We start from the raw sequence: 23,194 nt of genomic DNA, 5'->3' as shown, positions 1-23,194 counted from the left end.
GAATGATCAGAGAGATGGGAGGTTAATCTGGAGAGAGTTGGCTCCTAGAAGCAAAGGAAGAAAGGAAAGAAAGGGGGAAAGAAAGGAAGAAAGTGTTTTAATAAGTGGGAAGGGGGGCAGAGCAAATCTAAGATGAGGTATGTTTATCGGATGAGGAGACCTCATCAATATTCTTCCACTCTACTTGGGGAGCTCTGGCAGCCAGGCCTTTCCTTTGCAGGTGGCAGATTAAAAGAGTCATCCCTGCTAAATCTGGACAATTTAAAGGAAAACTTTGAACGCACTGACAATGGAGGTTCCCCAAGGAAATAGCTCAACCAGATCCTACCCTGAGATGTTCAGAATGGATTAGACCTATCTAGAAGCTCAGCGCTTCCAATCCACTTTTGTTAGCCTGTTTGTTTTAAAATCAACTTTATCAATGTATAATTTGCATAAATAAATGCCCTCATTTAAAGTGTATGGTTCAGGGGCACCTGGGTGGCTCATTCGGTTAAGCATCTGCCTTTGGCTTGGATCATGGTCTCGGGGTCCTGGGATCGAGTCCTGCCTGGGGCTCCCTGCTCAGCGGGGAGCCTGCTTCTCCCTCTACCCTTCCCCCCTGCTTGTGATCTCTCTCTCTCTCACACAAATAAATAAATAAAATCTTTTAAAAAATAAATAAAGTGTATGGTTCAGTACTTTTGACAAATATATACTCCCATGTAACTGCCATCTAATCAGTATACAGAATATTTCCATCACCCCCAAATTTTTCTTACGCCCCTTTACAATCAACACTTTCCTTGCCCACAAACACCAATTTACTTTGTCACCATAGATTTGTTTTGTGTTATAGAATGTCATATAAATAAACTATATAGTACTTTGTGTACTGTAAAATAAACCATATTTGTACTTTTTGTGTGTCTGGATTCTTTCACTCAGCACAATGCTTTCTTCCCAAACCTTTTGTTATAAAAACGTTCAATCATAGAACAAAACGGAAAGAATTTTGCAGTAAACACCCACATACCTACCACTAGCTTATACTATAGTTGACCCTTGAACAATGTGCGGGTTAGGGGTGCCAATCACCCATACAGTCAAAAGTCCATGTATAACTTTTTTTTTAGATTTTATTTTTTTAAGTAATCTGTACACCCAATGTGGGCTCAAACCCACAACCCTGAGATCAAGAGTCACATGCTCCACCAGCTTAGCCAGCCAGCTGCCCCCATGTATAATTTTTGACTCCCCAGAAGTTTAACTACTAATAGTCTACTGCTGACCAGAAGCCTTATTAATGACATAAACAGTTGATTAACACAGATTTTGCATGTTTTATGTATTATAGGCTGTATTCTTTCAATAAAGTAAGCTAGGGAAAAGAAAATGTTATTAAGAAAATCATAAGGAAAAGAGAATACATTTACAGTACTTTAAAAAATCTGCATAAAAGTGAACCTGCACAGTTCAAAGGTGTTGTTCAAGGGTCGACTGTATTAGATTCTACTATACTTGCTTTAATACATCCTTGTGTCCATTTATCAACCCATCTTATTTTTTGATGTATTTTAAAGAGTCAGTACATTTCCCCTAAATACTTTAGCATGCATATCAGACATAATTGTCCATGTTGTTGCATAAATGTGTTGCTTGTTCCTTTTTATCGCTGAGTAGTATTCCATTTGCCTATTGATGGATATTTAAGTTATTCCCAGTTTGGTTTTATTATGAATAAAGTTGCTATGAACATTCATATACAAGCCTTGTACAGATATATGCTTTTATTTATCTTGAATAAGTACTGAAGAGTACTTTTGTTGGGTCATATGGTAAGTATACCTTATAATAAATAGCCAAACTGTTTTCTAGGTGGTGCCATTTTACATTTCTGTTAGCACTGTATTTTTTTTTTAAAGATTTTATTTATTTATTTGAGAGAGAGAGAGGGAGTGAGTGAGAGAGAGAGAGCGCACAAGCCAGGGTTGGGGGCAGAGAGGCAGAGGGAGAAGCAGACTCCCCGCTGAGCTGGGAGCCCGATGTGGGGCTCCATCCCAGAACTCTGGGATCATGACCTGAGCCAAAGGCAGACACCCAACCAACTGAGCTACTCAGTCGCCCCTGCTAGCACTGTATTAAATTTGCAGTTTTTCCATATTCTCACTGATACTTTATATTGTCAGTTCTTTTGATTTTAGCAATTCCAGTAGGTTTTTAATTTGCATTTCCCTAATAACTATTGATATCAAATATCATTTCACGTATTTATTGGCCATCGTGTATCCTATTTTGTGAAGTGTCTGTTCAAATCTTCGGCACATTTTTAAAATGGGTCATTTGTGGGGCGCCCAGGTGGCTCAGTCATTAAGCGTCTGCCTTCGGCTCGGGTCGTGATCCCAGGGTCCTGGGATCGAGCCCCACATCGGGCTCTCTCCTCGGTGGGAAGCCTGCTTCTCCCTCTCACACTCCCCCTGCTTGTGTTCCCTCTCTCGCTGTCTCTCTCTCTCTGTCAAATAAATAAATAAATAAAAATCTTAAAAAAAAAAATAAAATGGGTCATTTGTTTTATTATTATTGTTCATATATTAAAGTTTTATGTCCATTGTGAGATATATATTGGAAATATTTTCCCCTGGTCTATGGTTTTCCCATATTTTTATTTTCAATCTATTTGTATCTTTGAATCTAAAGTGTGTCTCCTATAGACAGTTATAGCTGTAGTCAGTCCAGTCTAACAAGCTTTCTTTTTGATTGGATTATTTAATCCATTTCCATTTATTATTATTATTGATATAACTGGATTTGTGTGTGCCATTTTACTTTTAGTTTTCTATATGTCTTGTGTCCTTTCTGTCCCTCTATTTTTTTTTACTGCCTCCTTTTGCATTAAGTGAATATTTTTTAATGCAGCATCATAATTTCTTTAATGATTTTTCAACATATATTTTTGAGTTACTGTTTTAGTAATTTCTCTAGGGTTTACCATATAAATCTTAACTTATCAGAAGCAGCTGGGATTTATACTAGCTAGTTCCAATGACATGTAGAAATGTTACTCCTACACAGCTCTATTTCTTCTTTCCTCCTTTTGTGGTATTTTGTTATATATATCACATTAATTAATGTTACACATCCCAAAATACATTGGTACAATTATTGCTTTACCATCTGTAGTAATTTCCTTATCCCAGTATGGCTTTGTTCCTACCCACCTCCCTGTGCTATTATTGGCAAATATATTTCACATACATTAATTTCTACATGTTATAGGCGCAACAATCCATTATATTACTTTATACAATTGCTTTTCAAATCAATTCGGAGGAAGAGAAAAATAATTTATACTGTCTTTATTTTCTTTATTTTTATTTTTTGTTTTTAATTGAATTATAGTTTACCTATAATATTATATTTGTTCCAGGTGTACAACATAGTGATTTGACAACTATATACATTATGAAATGCTCACCATGATAAGTCTATTTACCATCTGACTTATTTCAGCATAATACACTCTAGGTCCATCTATGTTGTCACAAATGGTTAAGATTCCATTCTTTTTTTATGACTAATATTCCATTTTGTGTATATATGTATATATATGTATGTATGCATATATGTGCATCACACCTTCTTTATCCATTCATGTATTGATGGACACTTAAGTTGTGTCCATACCTTCACTATTGTAATTAATGCTGCAGTAAATATAGGGGTGCATATATCTTTTTGAATCAGTGTTTTCATTTTCTTTAAGTAAATACCCAGCAGTGGACTTACTGGATATTACGGTATTTCTATTTTTTTTTCACTGTTCAAAGTTTATTTGGTATTTTAGTTGGTATGATACTTATATAGTTGGTTGCATTGTCTTTTTTACATTATATGGCAATGTACACTATATTCTGACATAGGTAGTACACAAAATAAGATCCTTTCGAACAGTTATGTACAATACATGCAATATTGAATTTATACATTGGATCCCAGGGTGTGACTGACTGGAGAAAAAAAAGATGGACTAGGCATGTTGGGTTTGGGTGAAGGACTCAGAAGTCACAGAACACACAGTAAATACACATCTGGTCTGGACATTCGTGGTACTGGCCAAGGTGCCTGAGGTGACGGAGCCATTCGACATTAACCGGTTTAGGACTACACAACACAGGTATCTTCCAGCGTCAGGATATGGCTGCAGGGTATGGTGAGCCATTCCTATCTGTAGCTTTAGGAAACTGATGTTTTTCCTAAGCTATTTTATTTTATTATTTTTTTAACCTTTTATTTAATTATGAGAGAGAGAGCATGAGCAGGAAGAGGGGCAGAGGGAGAGGGAGAAGCAGGGAGCCCAATGCAGGGGCTCAATCCCAGGACCTCGGGATCATGACCTGAGCTGAAGGCAGACACAACGCACTGAGCCACCCAGGCGCCCCTTAACCCAGGCCCAGGGGGCCAGCTCAGTAGCCAGTGGGATATTTAAACAAGGAGCTTGATCTGGTGGCCTGCAGCTAGCCGGCACGCCTTAGGGCAGTGGTGGTCACTGCCTTCTCGGTCCCCTAGGCTACAAAATAGACAGGCCTGGAAGGAGCCCTCCACCTTTTCTCATGTGAACATCTACCTGATAGGTAGATAAGCACGTGGACAAAAACCTGATTAGGTGACAGGCGGGTGGGGGGCTTATCAGATTAAAACAACCAACACCAAAAAGCTCTCGGGTCCCCTCCCTATCCAGAAGCTTCCTACACTCAATAAACTTTGCTTTGCTGCCCACCACTCTGTCTGATCTACCTCTTCATTCTTTGAAGTGGCGTGACCAAGAACCTCGGGACCAAAGGAAAAGAAATCCTGCAACAGAACTACCACTTCAAACCAGAGGTAAGCGTGATTAGGACCCTAGTATTCCAGCATTCCCGACCAAGGTAGATCCTCTGTTCCATGAATGGGCTGGATGGAAAAAGGAGCCTCCATCTCTCAACCACACTTACCATGGACTTAGCCTTAATATCAGGTAGCTCGGGGCAGGGTGAGAATTGCGGACATCCTGCTCCTCCCACTGGGATCGTGGGGAGAGGAGGCCCTGTGTTCTTGATTGCAGCAGACTGGTCAGGTGGTCTTGATTAAAATACCACAGATTCTCGGGCGCCTGGGTGGCTCAGTTGGTTAAGCGACTGCCTTCGGCTCAGGTCATGATCCTGGAGTCCCTGGATCGAGTCCCGCATCGGGCTCCCTGCTCGGCAGGGAGTCTGCTTCTCCCTCTGACCCTCCCCCCTCTCATGTGCTTGCTCTCTCTCATTCTCTCTCTCTCAAATAAATAAATTAAAAAAAAAAAAATCTTTAAAATACCACAGATTCTCACTCACTTTTCTTATCAAATTTTCATAGATTTTCTTGAATAGATGTTTTTTCATTTGCTATTTTCTCTTAGGACTATTTCTAAGGCTTTAAATGATTGTTTGTGGTTTGCTTGTTTTAAAATGATCTTCATTAGGAGCACCTGGGTGGTTCAGTTGGTTGAGTGTAGGACTCTTGATTTCCGCTCAGGTCCTGATCTCAGTCAGGGTCGTGAGACCGAGCCCCAAGATGGGTTCCATGCTGAGCATTTTAGAGCTCTCTCACTCTAAAAAATAAAAAATAATTTTCATCAGTTTCACTAGGGAGTGGGTCACTTGAGCTCTTCATGCTGTCATGCCAGTAGTTAATCTCTTCCGCAGTATTCTTGTAACTTTCCTATAAGCTTAAATTGAATTGAAAAGTTAAGGGAAGGGCGCCTGGGTGACTCAGTCGTTAAGCGTCTGCCTTTGGCTCAGGTCGTCAGGCTCCCTGCTCAGCGGGGGAGCCTGCTTCTCCCTCTCCTACTCCCCCTGCTTGTGTTCCCTCTCTCGCTGTGTCTCTCTCTGTCAAATAAATAAATAAAATCTTGAAAAAAAAAAATAGAAGAAGGAGAATATCTTAACAACAAAAAAAAAGTTAAGGGAAAAAAACACAAGAAAGTGGTTGTTAGGAATAAATATTTTAAAAGACAAAGTGCTTTCACATTTGTTATTTATTATTATTCCCAAGCATCGATAACAAACACTAGCGGTGCTTGCTTGCTCCTTATGACAACTACAATTTTTTAAACAAACACCCTGGGTTCATAGCCTATCCAGTTATTGAGAAAGAGGACAATTTCACTTTACCCTTCAAGGTTCTTTTGTCTGGTCTAAGAATTAAATTAACATATGACAGATTAACAGGAGAATATAAAATTTATTTGCCTATCAAGCAATCAGGCAATTGAGGCTTATCTGCTATCCAGGGGTAAGGAGAAGGGGTAAGACATCTGGGACTTCAAAGGGAAGGAAGACAATTCACAGGAAGATGAAAGAGTAAATGTTTGGTAAACAAACGTTTGCTGGCCATACAGAAACAATGGGATTTAGAGAGGAATTTTAACAAACAGACTTTGCCAAATTCTTCTCTGTCTAAAACACCTAGTTCCTATTATACTGTAGTAAACTATGGTCAGACAGCTCTCTTCCCAGAGCAGGTCCTCCATCTACAGTCTTCTAAGCTACAGGGAGGGTCAAAGTTTCTTCCAGAGTCTTTTGTTTCTTAAAAATAATCACCTCAAGTAATCCACATGCCAAAGGGACACATTTCGGGGTGACAGTTTTCTCCCCTACACAGTCGAGGGTGTTAACAGCTGGTTGGCTGTGGTACAGGAGTGTTTTAATTCAAAGGGACTCATTGGGGTCGGTGAGTGGGAGCGCTGGGGTTTTGGAATATAGGTGAGGTTCACTGGAGCGCAGTGTGCAGCCGAGGGCGGAGAAAGAATTTTTGAGACGTCTCTGATGCAAAAAGGTGGTTTATTAAAGCAAGGGGACAGGACCTGTGGGCAGAGAGAGCTGCCCTGGGTTTGTGAGAGGTGGCTGATTGTCTACTGTGGGGTTGGGGGACTAAGGAAAAGGGAGGTTTCAGAAAGATTGTCTTATGTGAAAGAAGACTCACAGGATACCTGGAGGCTTTGCCATTGTCAAGGTTGTTTCTCCTAGAAAGCAAGGCATTAACAGTAAGACAGTTGGGAGGCTCCTGGAGGAACATTTCGCTCTGCCCGCTTCAAGTATTTGTCAAGGGGCTGCAGGTTATAAGGACATTTCATTGTATCTACATTTCCTGCTGAAGCTAGGTTATTGATAGAAATGCTTTGTTCTTGTAAATTGCTAAGACATTTGTAACCCAAGGGAGACTCCTGTCTTGCAGGATTGTGAGCTCTGTAAGTTAACTATTTGTTTTTCCTTTCCTTAGCTTTAGGGCAGCCAGGAGTGCCTGAGGAATGTCACACCTGTTCCATCTGGGGGAGGGGGTTGTGGGATGTCAGCTTCTGCTTTGTCCCCTTCTGCTCCCTCATCAGGGGGCGTCTCTGGGCCTAACACAGTGAACGCTAGGCCATCAAACTTTCTTAGCGTTAAGTGCCCAGAGAAGTCTTGAGTGAGAAAGGCCAATGGAGGCGGGACTGGGGCTGGAAGGCGCCACGTCCGCTAACAGGCTTAGACTTTCAGTTTCCTTTTCTTCATCTTTCAGGCGTCATTGTCAGCAAAGCCTGATAGGTCGAAGCCTAAGAAGAGCCCCGCTGTGAGCAAGACGGTACGTGCCCAGTGCTTGCTCCCCTGACTCCCCACCCTCCCCAGATCCCAGACCCTATGCCTCCCCTCCCCCCCCCCCCACCCCCGGTGCCGCCTCTCCCGCACCTCGCAGCTACTCCTGGACTAGCTCTTCCCGGAACTGGCCTGGGGCGGGCGATTCCAGGCAAGGGTTAGGGGAGGAGTGGGCCTTCCGGCAGATGACTCAGTCCGCTAGGGTCCTATTTGCTGTTTGTGGGGCAGGGGCCGGCGCAGGCGGAGGGGGCGTGGAGGGGGCGGCAGCCGCGGGACAAACCTCCAGACAAACGGGCTCCGCCGGCCGGTTCTCCCCAGCCCCGGATCTCAGGTGGGTCGCGGGAGGCTGCAGGAGTCCGGGTGCTGTCCGGAAGCCCCCCCCACCCCCCCCACCGGGTCACATAACCGTTGCCCAACACTGAAGCTCCAGAGGACGAGTAAACGTTGCTTAAAATCATCCTGAGAGTTGCTCAATTCCCGGGACAAACTGTTCTAAAGCCTCGGCAGCGTCCTTTCGAAAAGTTGATGAGAAAGAAGACTTTTCCGGCATGATTACGTGTCTCCGCAGTAGTAGCCAGCCTGGCAGGAATTTTTACTTTATTGCAATAGCCTGGTGAAATAGGTCAGGGTTGTTTTGCACAGCGGTGTAATATATATTTTGGCAAACTGCAAGGAAACTTCCTTGCCAAAGTTTGGAATGACTAGTAATATTTTTGTAAAGCCTTAACATAGACTTGTTCCCCGCTCCCCGCCTTTCCCCTCATCAAAAAACAAACAAACAAACAAACAAAAACTGGGAAGTGTTGATTTCAAGATGTTCCTGCTTGATGGTGTCCGGATTTGGACAGAAGGACATGTTCTTTTTAAACATTAACAGTGGAATGCAATAGAACAAAGGCCAGGGAGGCATGTTTTGGTTCTAGGGAACAGGAAATGAGTAGGGCGTGGGTTAGGAAGGGCTGTAAAGCCCTCTCGAATTATTTTCATTTGTTGACATTGACATTTAATTTACGCAATGAGATTTTAGTCCCAATAGAGAATAGAATATGTTAAGCATTTTGGACACCGACAAACCCGGATAATCTAAAACTAAGACGGGGCTCTGATGGGCTTGACCTACTTTAGGTAAGAGAGTTCAGATAAGAGGAACAGAATTTTTGGTATTTTCCCTCTAGTGGTTCCCCTAAATAATCTTACAAAAAAGTCTCAGTGGGAGAAAATTTCGCCTAACACCAAAATTACAAAGAAAACAAAAGAAAAGACTCGGGTTTGGAAGGGAATTTTGAATGTTTGCCGTACAGAAGTTTTCATCTTTCATGCTAACATTTGTTTTACTTACAGCTTCTGGGATGGATGTCCTGATTAAAATGGCTTTTTCTAACGACTGACCGTTTTCTACTTCTGTTTGTAACTGACATTTGCACTTCTCTTTAACACTGTATTACTTACTAGCTCGCGCCCGCTTTCGGAGGTGAATCCGCCTGCAGGCCTGCCGCGGTGGGGTGCACCTTGCCCCCTGGGCGTCTTGCACGACCGCGGTGGGGGAGGGGCGGGAGGGAGCGCAGTCTCAGGCAGTTTGCAGCGGTGGCAGGCGGCCTGCTGGAAGCTGCGACCGAAATAGGTTCCGTCTCTGCGGCGCGCGGAGTCACAACTTCGCCCTCAGCGCGTAGGTGGGGCGCAGCCACAGCACCCACTCATTCTCCGCGAGCAGCACGTAATTCCCCCGAGCTCCACGTGGCCCATGGGAGAGTTTCGGGACAGCCGCGGGTGTACCCTTGTGGAGTTTTTTCAGGTGCGGGGGCGGAGGGTTCTCGAACCGTAAGTCTCTGGTCGGCTGCCTGGAAGAGGCGCGCAGGGGCTTAGCTGGAAGAGGCTCCCGGAAGCCATCTGGAGGGTCCGCTTGTTGATGGGTGCGGCGCTCTCCTCCAGTTTCTGGAGTACTCCCCACGCCGGTTTCCCGGAGCTACAGTCCTTCACGGGTGGGTCTCGCTCCCGCCCGAGATCCAGCGGGAGAGCCGGGGCTGCCCGGGCGTGAGTAGACTAAGAATCCTGTCCGTCTCTCCTCTCTCGACCCGAGCCCCAGTGCTGGAGTCGCCTGGGCTCCGGGGGTGTAAGGGCACTGCTCCTGACCCCCCCCCCCCCAAACGGATTGAGCCGCTTTTAGCCCTTCTGGTCTGTTCTGGAGCCTCCTGGGGACTCACCTACAGCAGTCCCGAGTCACCAGGCGTGTCACTGTTTTAAATCTCAGGAATGGACTCCGTTTGGTTATTTCTTCCTTGTAGGGCCCCAAAGGCTAATTAAACTCGTGTTTATGGACTGAACTTGCCTCCTTTCCTTTGATTCGATGTAATCCTGCCAACATGTATTGAACTCCTATGGGCCAGGCTGAGTTCTGGGTGCTGGGGACATAGAGATGGATCTGAACTTGGTTCCTTCCTCCCCCAGAAGCTCACAGAGTGGTTGGGGGAGCCCAAGCAAAGTTACCTACACGGGTAACTTAGATTCAAGGCAGCCTAGACAGGGGCCACTGACAGCCAAGAATGGGAGGAAGACAGTTGGGCCACGCAGGAGAAGTAATGACAGGTAACAGAGGGCAACGTGTACTCACGCTCATTCTTGCTTTGCTTATTATCCATCAGTGAGGTAGGTAAGAAACACTATCATTACTGCAATGCCCTTTTTTCTCCTTTATGTTCAGCTCCTGTCACTTACTCTCAGAAGACTCCATAACCTACCACCACATGTTCCCTTCCTCTATACTTTCATTTTGTGGTTGTCTTTACACTTACCATAGAATTGCACTTAACACTCTGTATTGTAATGCTTTTCTTCAAAAACTTTTCAGTTAAGTTGTATTATAATTATTTGTGTTAAAATATATGCAAAGTAAATAGAGAGAGCCCTTAGGAGTCCATTCCCTAAGATAACAGAAGGTTGAAGTTTAATGTTTTTCCAGACACTTTATACACTCAAATACAGACTTTTAAATGTTTTTAAAATATTTATTTTGTATGATGCTTTTTCTTCAATTGCATTTCAGAGCTGGTGTTTATTTTTTTCTATTAACATCTCTTCTTTTCTCAGATGGAATTTCACTCCCCTCCAACGTCAGTGTTTCTAATGAAAGATTTTTTTCCTAATGACCACTTTTCTCTTTTTGAGAATGTGTGTATCCACAGTTTACACTTAATTCATTTGCTTGTTTATATGTCTCCAATGTTTTTTCTCCCTCAGTTCTGGGTTTAGAGAAGTCTTTTCTTCTTTGACCCCATGTACATATGAATACATATATATATATGTATATGCATATATATATATATAAATATATATAAATATTTTCTTTCCAGATAACACTGCTTCTTTCTCTGCTTTTAGCCACTTTGTCTTTATTTGGCCATTTAAGTTTTTGTGCAAAACAGACCAACAGCTTCTTCATTGTTTTCCTCTTATTCTATACATTGGGTTGTCATCTTTGGTAATTCAGTGCTTGTGAAAGAACTAACCTTCACCCATGTGATACCACATTCATCTGTATATTCAAGATGGTTTGTGTCTTCTGCAGGGAACTCTTCAATTGGAGAAATTAACCCATTTTATTTACATTAATATCTATATACTTAAGTTTTTCAGTGTAATTAAAAAATCCTCTTGTAGCTACTTGCTCCAAGGTTTAAAATGTTCCTCAGGCTAATGGCTTCAGTCTATCATCTGATTTTACAAGTGGGAACCAAAGCTTCCTTATCTACTTGTCAAATTCTTGAGCTTTTTTTTAAATCTTTTGGATCTTCCCTTTAGCCTACTGTATCTTTTTTGTTTGTTTTTGGTTTTGTATTTTACTTGAAGCTTTCAAAAAGTATCGTTCTTAAAATCAATGATTTTGTTTTAAAGAGTAGATGAATGACAAATCTGGTTTGGATACTGTGTGGTGAATGAACCAAATTCCTTGCAAGAATGACCAAAGCTTGATTCAGAGTTGAGTAAAATAAATCAATAATAAGTGAATCCCTTCATTCAGCATTTACTGAGCACCTGCATTTACCGAGTCTATCTTTTTTAGCTGGATTGTCAACAGGAATGTCAAGGAACCTAGAAAGAGGGAGCAGGAAGGAGATCAGAACAGTTAAATAGGTACCAGAGATAGTGATGAGGCTGAGGCAAATGGGGAATTTTTATTTTCTTCTTTACTTTTCTCCATTTTCCAGATTTACATATAGCATGCAAGTAGTGCTTTTTATAATTAGGAAAAAGAATGCTATATAGAAGAATCGCAAGGGCTTTATATCTCCATTATTATGCACAACTTATGATTTTGAACAGGACTATCTCCTGACGGACCAACCTTGGAGAATCCATTGTATGAACTGAACAAATATACTTGCTAGGTTGAATTTTTACTTCAAGCTAGTCTTGTATAGATGGGCTTCAGTGCAGAGAAATGTCTGCTAAATAATTTATTTTAGTGTGGCATAATTGGACAGATAGGGTTGTTTCTTGAGCCCTTTCTAATTCCTTTGATGAAATCCTTGAGGAGAAGGATTGTGTATTTTCCTGATTGCGGTTGTATGGTGATAAAGATGACCTACAAAGAACAGGCTAGGTCACAGCCCTCCTTTGCACTGCTTGGAACTAAGATCTGGTCTCTGACCTAAGGCTTTGCTGAAGCATTAAAATTTGGAATCTTGCTCAAACTCAGCTTTGCCTGTTGCTTTTTGTTGTTGAGGAAATTGAAGCCTCAACAACTGATGAATGCAGTAAATGCTTCACACTGTCCTATGGCTGTTTTTCAATCACATGAGTGAATATAGTGATAGTTCGGGCCGCCTGGGTGGCTCAATCGTTAAGCGTCTGCCTTCGGCTCAGGTCATGATCCCAGGGTCCTGGGATCAAGCCCCGCATCGGGCTCCCTGCTCAGCAGGAAGCCTGCTTCTCCCTCTCCGATTCCCCTTGCTTGTGTTCCCTCTCTTGCTATGTCTCTCTCTGTCAAATAAATAAATAAAATCTTTAAAAAAAAAAAATATATATATATATAGTGATAGTTCATGGACAATTAGTTGTGTCTTAAACTTACACCATCTCATACAAGGTATTAGTAATTTTGATGATGTCCTATTTGAGGAAATAATTCTTTAAATTTAGGCACTTTTTTTTTTTTAAAGGATTTTATTTATTTATTTGACAGAGAGAGACACAGCGAGAGAGGGAACACAAGCAGGGGGAGCAGGAGAGGGAGAAGCAGGCCGCCCGCAGAGCAGGGAGCCCGATGTGGGGCTCGATCCCAGGACACTGAGATAGTGACCTGAGCTGAAGGCAGACGCCTAACGACTGAGCCACCCAGGTGCCCCAAATTTAGGCACTTTTGAGGCCATCCTGAGAGAATTATACCACATGCAAAGGATTGGCCTAGAGGTTTGGTAAAAATGAAAATCTTGACACATAAATCTTAGAGTTTTAAAAATTATGGTAATGGCAAAGGATAAAATTTTAGCTAAAGGTACAGTGAGACAGACCTTTTGTTAAAAGGCCAGGGGATCCACCAAGGTTGGCTGGAGACATTGTATTCTGCCTGTTCAAGATGGGGTCCTGTCGGCTCCTAGGAAGCCCTTTATGGCTTCTGGGATCGAGTCCTGTATCAGGCTCACCAAGCCTCTTACAATCACACAGTAAGCCACTCTTAAACAATAGCATTGTTATCCCTTATATTTGCAAAACCTTCCTTTCACAATCTGTTTCCTGGATCTAACAACCGGGTTCCAAGTATGATACCTATGTCAACACCAGCTCCATCTTGCTTCATTGTAAGTTACGAAAGGATGAATAGGCATCCCACGTGTGTGGGCCTGCTGGAGCTGTGTAATGATGGCCAGTCAGTTCTTGGGAGGGTGAACTTGGTAAGCCTGGCCACGGCTCAGCATAGCCTAATGAAGATGAACGAGAACCTACCTGTCCTCAAGGACCTTACCGCATATGAGAGATACCCAACCAGAATAAGATAAATGTCAGAAGAGTAAAAACAGTGCTACAAAGCAGCAGGAAATGACCTGACTTAGGGATCAAGATAAGCTTATGGAAGAGAAGCCTTGAAAGATGGGATAGAATTTCAATAGGCAGAGACTGGGAAGAGGGAAGGGGCTTTCCAAAGGGAGGCAAATGCTTGAGCAAAGAGGTTGGGACAGAAAAGCCCTGTCCAGAGAACATTGAGTTATCTATTTGTCACGAGTTAAATTACAAGTTGGGCAGAACTCTTAGGTCTTCTTGGGGCAATACTCTTAGGTACTTGGGCTACGTAGGAGAAGTTTGCCCTCATAGAAATTTAACTTTGGTTAAGATGGAATGGGCCATGGGGCGCCTGGGTGGCTCAGTTGGTTAAGTGTCTGCCTTTGGCTCAGGTCAGGATCCCAGGGTCCTGGGCTCTAGCCCTGTGTCAGGGTCCCTGCTCAGCAGGGAGTCTGTTTCTTCCTCTCTCTATACCTCTTCTCCTGCTTGTGCTCTCTCACTCTCTTTCTCAAATAAATAAAGTCTTAAAAAAAAAAGATGGGGTGCCTGGGTGGTTCAGTCAGTTAAGCGTCTGCCTTTCGCTCGGGTCGTGATCCTCGGGTTCTGGGATCGAGTCCTGTATTGGGCTCCCTGCTCCTTGGGGGGCCTGCTTCTCCCTCTGCCTCTACCCCTCCCTCTCTCTCTGTCTGTCATGAATAAATAAAATAAAATAAAATAAAAAGATGGAGTGAGCCATTGCATTGAATGGATTTACTTTTATTGACCCTGGTGATTCTGCTTATGTTTTTGTGTCTAATTAGAAGATTCATACTCTACTCTCTGTCTAGATGATTTCTCATTCTGTGGTTCTTTCATTTCCTCATTTTCTGCCACCTCTATGCAAGTGTTATGAACCAGGGAGGTGATTGGAGGTGATGTTATGTTGCAATCTGTGGGAGCTTCCCTGAGAGTCACGGGACTGAGCCCCATTAAAGAACTTTATAAAAATATCTTATAATTCTATGTCATTTTATAATTGAGATTATCTATTGCTTGTGGGCAATTTGCTATAATTGAAATGCATGGCTTGTGAAGCCAAGTAATGTTTTAATGTATATTTTTAGCTCCCGATGCATAATAATGGTCAGTAACATCTCAAATTGGAAAGTGTTTATGGCTCAGCCTGATACATGGTCCTCTAGACCATGTTTGAGTATATATCTGCAGCATTCCAGAAATCAGGAACCACATGATGATCTATTATTTATAGATCGATTATTTATAAACCTCATTTTAAATATCTGTGTGTGGGGGGGAGTGTTGTGCAAAATGGCATTTCATGCACTCTCTTAGGTTTAAAATGCCTCAGGTGGAAGAGGAAAGATGGGTTCATTATATTAGCTGTTTGAATTGTTACCCACACAGCCCACCTCCACCAATTCTGTACACGCATGGAAGGTGAAGGTGGCTTCTCTTAGGTTTGGGATGACTTCACCGAACTCCGGTGAGATAGCCACCTCCTCTTTTGCCCAGGATCATGTAACCTCTTCTCCTTGATACTTCCAGAGTGTTCTGGGCGACTCTCTGAGGGACCTGATGTTTCTGTTTCAGTGGGGATTTCCAGACACCTGAAAGTTCCAGCTTTAGAGGCTGCTTCCTGCAGATGGTGAAGCTGGCTCTCCTCCATCACCCCCCAGTTTGGTGGTGTCCTGGGAAGTAACATTTGCTTTCATACTGTGGCCATGCTTGTTTTCCTGCCACACCGTGACTTTGCTTCAGGTAGAGAAGCAGTACAAAGAATGGAGGATTCAGTATGTCTTTGAATAGGTTAAGGTATGATGGGAATTAGTCATGTTGGTGGCTGTGTTATTGATTACAGAGAATGTCGTGTGCTTCAGATACCAGACGGTTTGGAGGCAAAGTGACATTCTGGTGAGAAAGATTGAGAAACCTGACTTAAGTTAACCACATTTTACTGTCACCTGTTGGGGCCAATGCTGGGTACCAGGGAGGTATGTCCATCATACTGTAATGATACAAAGAAGTTACTGGCCAAGTCTGTGTGGACTCTTCCCAGGAAAGCTTTACACAGTGGGAGATGCTTCAGCTGGCCCTAAAAGCTGAGAAGGGTTTTGCTGGACAGGTAAGTGGAAGAGGGTAGTCCAGGCAAAGGCATAGAGGCGTGGGAAAGAACTCTGTGTTGAGGTTAGGCTGAAGCCACATGTGCAAAGTATGTGTTAATGAAAGATGAGGGCAGGTGCTGGACCACAAGAGGCCTTGAATGCAAAGAAAATTGGAACCTGCAATGGGAGACGAGGAATCATTGGAAGGTTTGAATTAGGAAAATGACTTAGTTCAAGCATGGACTTCAGAAAGTTCATTCTGATAGAGGATTGATTTGGAGGGGTTGAGACCAGAGGCAGGAAAAACAGAAAGACCAGGAGAAAAGTCCTGCGTGAGAGATAGATACTAGGGTACACCCTCATTTAAGGAACAGGTGCAGAAAGAGGGTGCTGAGGAGTCAGAGAAGGTTAGGGAGGGACTGTGTAGAATATAGTGGTGTGAGGTGAGCCAAAGCAGTTTCCAGTAGGGATTAATCAGCAGCATCAGATGGGATAGAGTGCCCAGGTAAAAGAGAACTTCCAAGTGACCTTGGATATGGCCACTAGGTCACCAAGTCCCCTACAAGAGCACTGTCGGCAGGACTGGGACACTAGGGTGTGCAGAGTGAGGCACTCACTCAGGCACAACATTTAAGGGGGTGCTCAATTCAATAATCAAGAGAGATTTTTAGTGCAATATTTTGAAAAAAATCGACGTTCATGCAAAAAATTCACAGTGAGCAAACTGTCAAAATTTAAAATAGACACAGCATCAGTTTATGGATTTTTCTTTGGCCTCAGTTCCAGTATGGCTCCATACTGAGCGTCATTTTGTAAAGGATACGGTGAGAGGGAGGATTCAGGGAGGAGCTAATTGAGGAGTGAATTGAAGTTGTAGGAATTGAGGCACTGAGTGCAGACTCTTCCTTCATGAGGTTCCTGATTTACGTGAAAGGAAATAAAGCGAAAGGGTGGTTGGCTTCAGGATCTCAGGCTTAAGGGATTTTTCGTTTTATGTATTTATTTTTTTTTTAAGAGAGGAGAGACTTGAACGTATTTATAAGCTAAAGGTAGAGAGGTTGACGAAAGAGTAGTTGTAGGGGCTCATGGAGACAGGAGGGCACACGGGGAGTGGTGGGAAGGTGGAAGATTGTGGGAATTTACTCCTGATAAATGGCAAGTTCGACCTATGAGAAATGGCACCAGTGGGTGGTGGTAAGGTACAAGAAAGCCATGAAGGCTGGAGCTCTGGCAGAGGTGGGAAAGGAGCTGACCAAGGTCCTGTAAAAGCAATTGCTGAGCAGCAATAAGGGGCCAGCTCAGCTTGAAAGCCACAAGCGTTTGGTGCGATCTTTTCCCCCTCTCCTCAGCATGACTTGCTACTCTAAATGTATGAGTGGAGGAGGCTCACCATCTGAAGATGGGATGCTGGGGTGGCCGACCATCCTGAGACTCCTGGGACTGAGGAGTGTCCTGAGAACACAGGCTTTTTGGTGCTAAGACTGGAAAGTCCTGGCAAGCCGGGACCAGTCCTATACCAGAAGTGTTGCAGAGCTGGTAGTCAGGAGGCAAAGGGCAGATAAATGCAGGTACTGGTCAGAGAGAGTTCCCATGTGTCTAGGACTAGTCTGGGGAGAAAAGGAAGTGAGTCATTACCGGGTAGCAACTTGTGAAACTCCATTTATTCATTGATTCATTCAACAGATACTGATGAAATGCCTATTACGAGTCGGGCACTGGGGTCCTTGCACAGGAATTGCGTAGATTATCCTTCTGTGGTGACTAAGGTCAGCTGGTGCTCAGGACCCATTCTCATCTCTGTCTAGAGGATGGAAAGTTACAAACTGCATTTCCTAGACTCCTTTATAGCCGGGATGTGAACTAAGTTCTGCCAGCTAGGTGCATTCAGGTAAGATTTGTAAACAGAAATGAGGTAGAGGCCAATAGCTGGCTGCTTTTCTTAGTTCCTCTGTTGGCAAGCATGATGGTGGTGAGGTAGGGATTTGGGCAGCAGCGTTATGGTGTCCAGTCACCAGCTTTGGAGATGTTGGAAGCAGGTGGGATGGTCGAATGCTTTTGTACAAAGTGATCTCTGTGTCACTTCCATGCAGGTGAGCCCAGCACTCCCAGGGACAGCCTCCTGATTCCCCACTGCCCTGGCTTAGACAAGATCTTTTGGGGTTCTATAGGAGCTTTTCTCAGAAGCCCAGGCAAGAACACTTTCATCCAACCCTTGCAACAGTTTTGTAAGCATCCATATTAAATGTATTTCTACTGAAAATACTGGGAGTGCTTTCTGTTTCTAGAACCTGACACTGCTCCTTCTATTAGTGTTGTGGATATTAACGCTGATGACATCGGCTTTGTTTGGTGTTAACTAGCAACCGTTCCATGACTTCTACTTGAGAAATGAAACTAGAACTGGTCTTAGGTTTAGTTGCTTTGCTTGTGAAGATTGGGGACAGTTTGAAGCACTGTGGAGAGTTTGTGTGGGTGTGGAAAAGAAAGGGGAGACAATTATTAAGCTAGAATTTGCCAGTGAGGGGAGGAAAGAAAAGGGGGATTTCGTACAAATTTTAGAAAACATACCCAGATGCCAGTTTTGTCTGGCGAGGGAAGGTGAACTGCTTAAAACAGTAGAGTGAAACAAAACTGGCAGAATATCGATCAGTCAGGAGGAGTGGGTATTTGAAAGCAAGAAAGAACAAGAGTTGGGCTTGGATTACCCCTTTGTCCTTCAGCAGAGGGAGGAGAAGCAGGTGACTTCTGAGGAGGAGAGTGGAGTGCAGAGCTAGACAACTCAGCAAGGGGGAGCTGGGAGGTGCCAAGGACCGTCCTTTCTCAAAACTTCTAAAGAACTCATTGTACTTGCCACCCCCTCCTAACCCCCTCTACCCCATCTTTTGAACCATGTTAAATAAAATCTGACGTGTTCTTTTGGAGGATAACTTTGGAATGCCTCTAGGCTTTCTTTCTTTCTTTCTTTCTTTCTTTTTTAAAGATTTTATTTATTTATTTATTTGACAGAGAGAGAGACAGCGAGAGAGGGAACACAAGCAGGGGGAGGTGAGAGGGAGAAGCAGGGCTTCCCGCGGAGCAGGGAGCCCGATTCGGGGCTCGATCCCAGGACCCTGGGATTATGACAAGGCGGCTCAGTCAGTTAAGCAACTGCCTTCGGCTTGGGTCATGATCCTGGAGTCCCAGGATCAAGCCCCCTGTCCGGCTTCCTGCTCAGCGGGAAATCTGCTTCTTCATCTCCTTCTGCCCCTCCCCACTTATGTTCTCTTTCTCTCTCTCAAATAAATAAATAAAATCTTAAAAAAAAAAAAAGAAAACCTACAGGGTTCCCCTTTGGTTTATTATTGTTTTTTAATTTTATTGTACTGAGGTCAGAGAATGTGGTATAATGTACATTTATTTTGACATCTGTATACCTATTTCTCGGCCTATAAAGTAAAATGTTACAAATTCAGTCATTTCCCCTGTGCATTTTTATCTAGTCACATTCTGTTCATGCTGTAATGGAAACCACTTTTCTGAATTCAGTATTTATTATTACTGTGTGTTTTTTCATATTTTTACTACACACACACATTGCTAAACAATATATGGTTATTATTTTTAACATTTAGGATTTTAATGTAAATTAATTGTATGGTATGTATGCTTTAGCAACTTGCTTTCTGCTTCAGCAAAAATATTTGTTGTTTTGTGTTTTGTTTGTGAGATTCATGTAGTTCTAGTTCAGTCATTTTCAGGGCTGTATAGTATTTCATTAAAGGATTATAATATTTTATTCAGTCTCTTCTTGATAGCCTTTTAGATGGTTGATGGTTTCCTTTTTTTTTTTTTTTTTGCTATAACATCTACTGCTGCTAGAAACATTGTGTATATGCCTTGGTATACCTGTCTGAGAGTTTTTAAGGGATATTTACATAGGAATGAAATCTTCATGTCATAATGTATGTTTTAATCTTTATCAGATATTGCCAAATTGTTCTTCAAAGTAGTCATACTAATTTATGATTCCTCCAGTAACATTGGAGATTCTATATTTCTCTGACATTTGGTAACAGATACTAGCATTTAACTCATGTGAAATAATACCTCATTGTACTTTAAATTTGCATTTCTCTGACTACTATTATGGCTCAAACATCTTTTCATATCGTTAGTAGCTATTTGGGTTTTTTCTTCTGGGAAGTACCTGTTGCCTATTTTTCCTTTGAGTTGCTTGTCTTATTGATTTGCAGAAATGCTTTCTTTCTTTCTTTCTTTCTTTTTAAAGATTTTATTATTAAGTAATCTCTACACCCAATGTGGGGCTTAAACCCACAACCGTGGATCAAGAGCCACATGCTCCATTGACAGAGCCAGCCAGGCGACCCTGCGGAAGTGCTGTCTATGTTCTGGATACAAATTCTTTGTTAAGTAAATATGATGCATTTGTCTTCTCTGTCTGTGCTTACTCTCTTTCATTTTTAAAAGGATGCCTGCTTTTTATGTCTTACAAAATCTTTTTGTAATTGGAGGTTATAGATTTTCATTTAGACTTTTATATCCAGGACTTCAGTACAAGTGGAATTGACTTATAAATGATGTGAGGAAAGGATCCCAATTTCCTGCCTATATGTATTGAATAACCAGTTGTCCCAGCACCATTTCTGGACATTTCTGGTCCTTTCTTTATTGATTGGCAGGACCCCTCAGTCATCTGTGTGTGGATTGATTTCTGAGTTCTCACCTGGTTATTGGTTGCTTTATTATATACCCCGGTGCCGTATTACATTTGTATAAAACCTTGATATCTGGTAAGGCAACTTTCCTGCAACTGGTTGTTCTTAAAACTTGTGTTGGCTATTCTTGGACCTTCTCCTCCTTCACATAGGTTTAAAATCATATTGCCACAGTCCATGGCAAATTACTTTTTAATTTTTGATTGGACTGCTATTAAATTTATAAATTCATGTGAGTGTCTATTATATCCAGTTTTTCCAGATTATCTAGTGCAGGGTTTCTTAATCTTGGCACTATTGGTGTCTGCAGTTGGTAATTCTTTGTTGTGGAGGATGGACATTGAGGGATGTTTAGCAGCATCCCTGGCCTGATGACCAAAAATGTCTCAAGACATTATCAAATGTCCCCTGAGGGGTAAAACTGTCACTGATTCAGAAATATTGATTTGGTCTATTGCAAAAATTTTCCTTATTTTCTTGAAAGTTTTCATATTTATTTAAATTCTTTCAGATGTAGGTTCCTCAGATGTGAATTTTATTTGTGTTGTCTACTGTCATGGTGATTTTTATTTTTGTGCGTGGCAGTTTTTAAGCATGAACTTGCCTCCAGCAGAATGGATGTCTTCTATGCCCTGGGTTGTGAAGGTAGCCTCATAGGGGTGGTTTTGGGTTTGCCTCTGAAGGTCTTATAGGCTTCCCTAGTTTGAGAGTGATTTTTATGTTAATGTCTTGATTTGGGATTAAAAGAAACCGCAACAAAGTAGTGATTACTTGGACCCTAACCCTACTTCTCCCTCCATGCTTCCCTTTCTCAAGTGCCTGTCACCTTTAGCTACAATTAACTGCCTCAACAGCACCCTAACATGTATACTGGTATTTTGCTGCAGGTTGGACTGACTCAGCACGGGATCTGTAGTTTTCCTTTTGATATTTTTTCTGAATATGCCAGATGCTACCACTGAGTAATTTGGATTTTGCTGCCAAACTATACCTCCATTAGGACAGAGGGAAGACAGCATGCCAGTTCTCTTGCTGAGTGTGCGTGACTGGCAGAAAGTCCTGGTATAATGGTTGGAGGGAATGAACTGAGCAGATGATTTTTTTTTTTTGGAGCAGATAATATTTTAAAAAATGATTATCTAATGTTGTTAACTTCTTGATGGCGTTGTTATATCATTGATGACTACAAATCATAAATGTTGACTACTGTTTTTAAAAATAGGGAATTAGGGGTGCCTGGGTGGCTCAGTTGGTTAAGCATCTGCCTTCTGCTCAGGTCATGATCCCAGGGTCCTGGGATGGAGCCCCACTGCGGTGAGGTGGGCTCCCTGCTCCGCAGGGAGTCTGCTTCTCCCTCTCCCTCTGCCACTCCCCCCTGCTTGTGCACACTCTCTCTCTCTCAAATAAATAAATAATATTAAAAAAATAAATAAAAATAGGGAATTGAACATTTGATTTCTCATTGGTTCTTTTTCAGATAAGTCTTGTGAGTTTGGATAACATCTCATTTATTCTTCTCTTACTTATTTTATACCTTCTAGTGGGTATGAATATTTTATAGGTTGATTTATAACAACTACTAACAAAATTGTGACTTTTAGTCAATAGAATAAGTACTTGACTTCCTTCCATGGAAACTAGTGCTTAGGTTAAAGTATTGTTAGCCTGTGAATAAAGTATAAATTTAGGGTCTCTGGAATGTGTAAAATTGTTATTAAGCTTTCAGGTTAAAAAAAAAGAATAGTCTGAGTGCCAGTTTTTCTACTTTCATTGAGCAGTCATTTAGTAAATTCCATTTCTCCAGTTATTCATAATGGCTGTATTTAAGTGAGGTTTGGATGAATGGGCATGGGATTGGCATAGACACACCAATACTGATTAGCAAGTATACATAAGGTAAAATGTCTATTTTTATTAAGAACTCACCATTTAGCCTGATTGTGGGAAGGCCAGTGTGAAAGATATAAATGAATGGTCTACTTTAAAATAAAATATTTAAAATTTTTGAAAAATGAAATAAAATTTAAAATAAATTTGATTTTGTTACTTTCAGACCCTAAAATGCTTATTAATATTTTCATTGATGGGGAACTCCGGATCTCTAGGAAATTGTGCTTACTCTAAGAATCTATTTTGTCTTTTTGTCTTTGACAGCAAAAACTATTTAATGTCCCTTATACCCCTTTTTGCTTTGACTGCCAGGAAACTCAGGGACAAAGTCACAGTCTGCTAAAATCTGTTAGGCCTTTTGGCCTGCATATTTGCTTTGTCTTCTCTATCCTTCCACCCCATTTCGACTTTCTAACTTAATGGTTTTTTAAACTAATTTGTCCCCCTCGTCTCATATAAAAATTTTCTTGTATTTAGTATTGCTATTTAAGATGCCTCAAACCTATTGTGGGCTGGAATTGTACATAAATAAATAAAATAGCTTCAGTGTTCCTTTCATTAAATATAGCTCAATAAATATATAAATACACTTGTACACAAATACATAGTAACAGTTAGCAACTTACAGTGGGGTTCTGTTTCCAGTTATTTTTTTTTTGCTAAGATTAACTTTTAACCTTAAATGTTCTCTAATAGAAATAGACAAGGTACTGTCTCAGAACACAAGAGTTTATTTAACATAAAATACAGCCATGAAATTTTATTTACTTATTTATTTATTTATTGCTATGAAACTTTTGAATAGAATAGACAGCAGCTGCCATTTGCACCTTAAATTTTGAACAAGAATAGGTTGAGTTTCAATGGAAGC

General features: G+C 41.8%; 1 protein-coding gene across 14 annotated transcripts in view; it reads left to right on the top strand.

Annotated features, from left to right (window-relative positions):
* Nucleotides 1-6,633: 6,633 nt before the first annotated feature.
* Nucleotides 6,634-23,194, top strand: part of CFLAR (CASP8 and FADD like apoptosis regulator) — a 43,477-nt gene continuing 26,916 nt past the window's right edge. For 2 of the 14 annotated variants that reach the window (XM_032404717.1, XM_032404685.1), the window contains exons 1-2: nt 6,634-7,240; nt 7,549-7,611. The gene's annotated coding sequence lies outside the window, so the exon portion shown is untranslated. The other 12 variants (XM_032404710.1, XM_032404679.1, XM_032404672.1 and 9 more) reach the window with 7 other exon arrangements.

The sequence above is a fragment of the Phoca vitulina genome, unplaced genomic scaffold, assembly GCF_004348235.1.
Source record: "Phoca vitulina isolate PV1807 unplaced genomic scaffold, GSC_HSeal_1.0 scaffold1, whole genome shotgun sequence".
Classification (NCBI taxonomy): Eukaryota; Metazoa; Chordata; class Mammalia; order Carnivora; family Phocidae; genus Phoca; species Phoca vitulina.
This window is presented reverse-complemented; position numbering and strand designations above follow the sequence as displayed.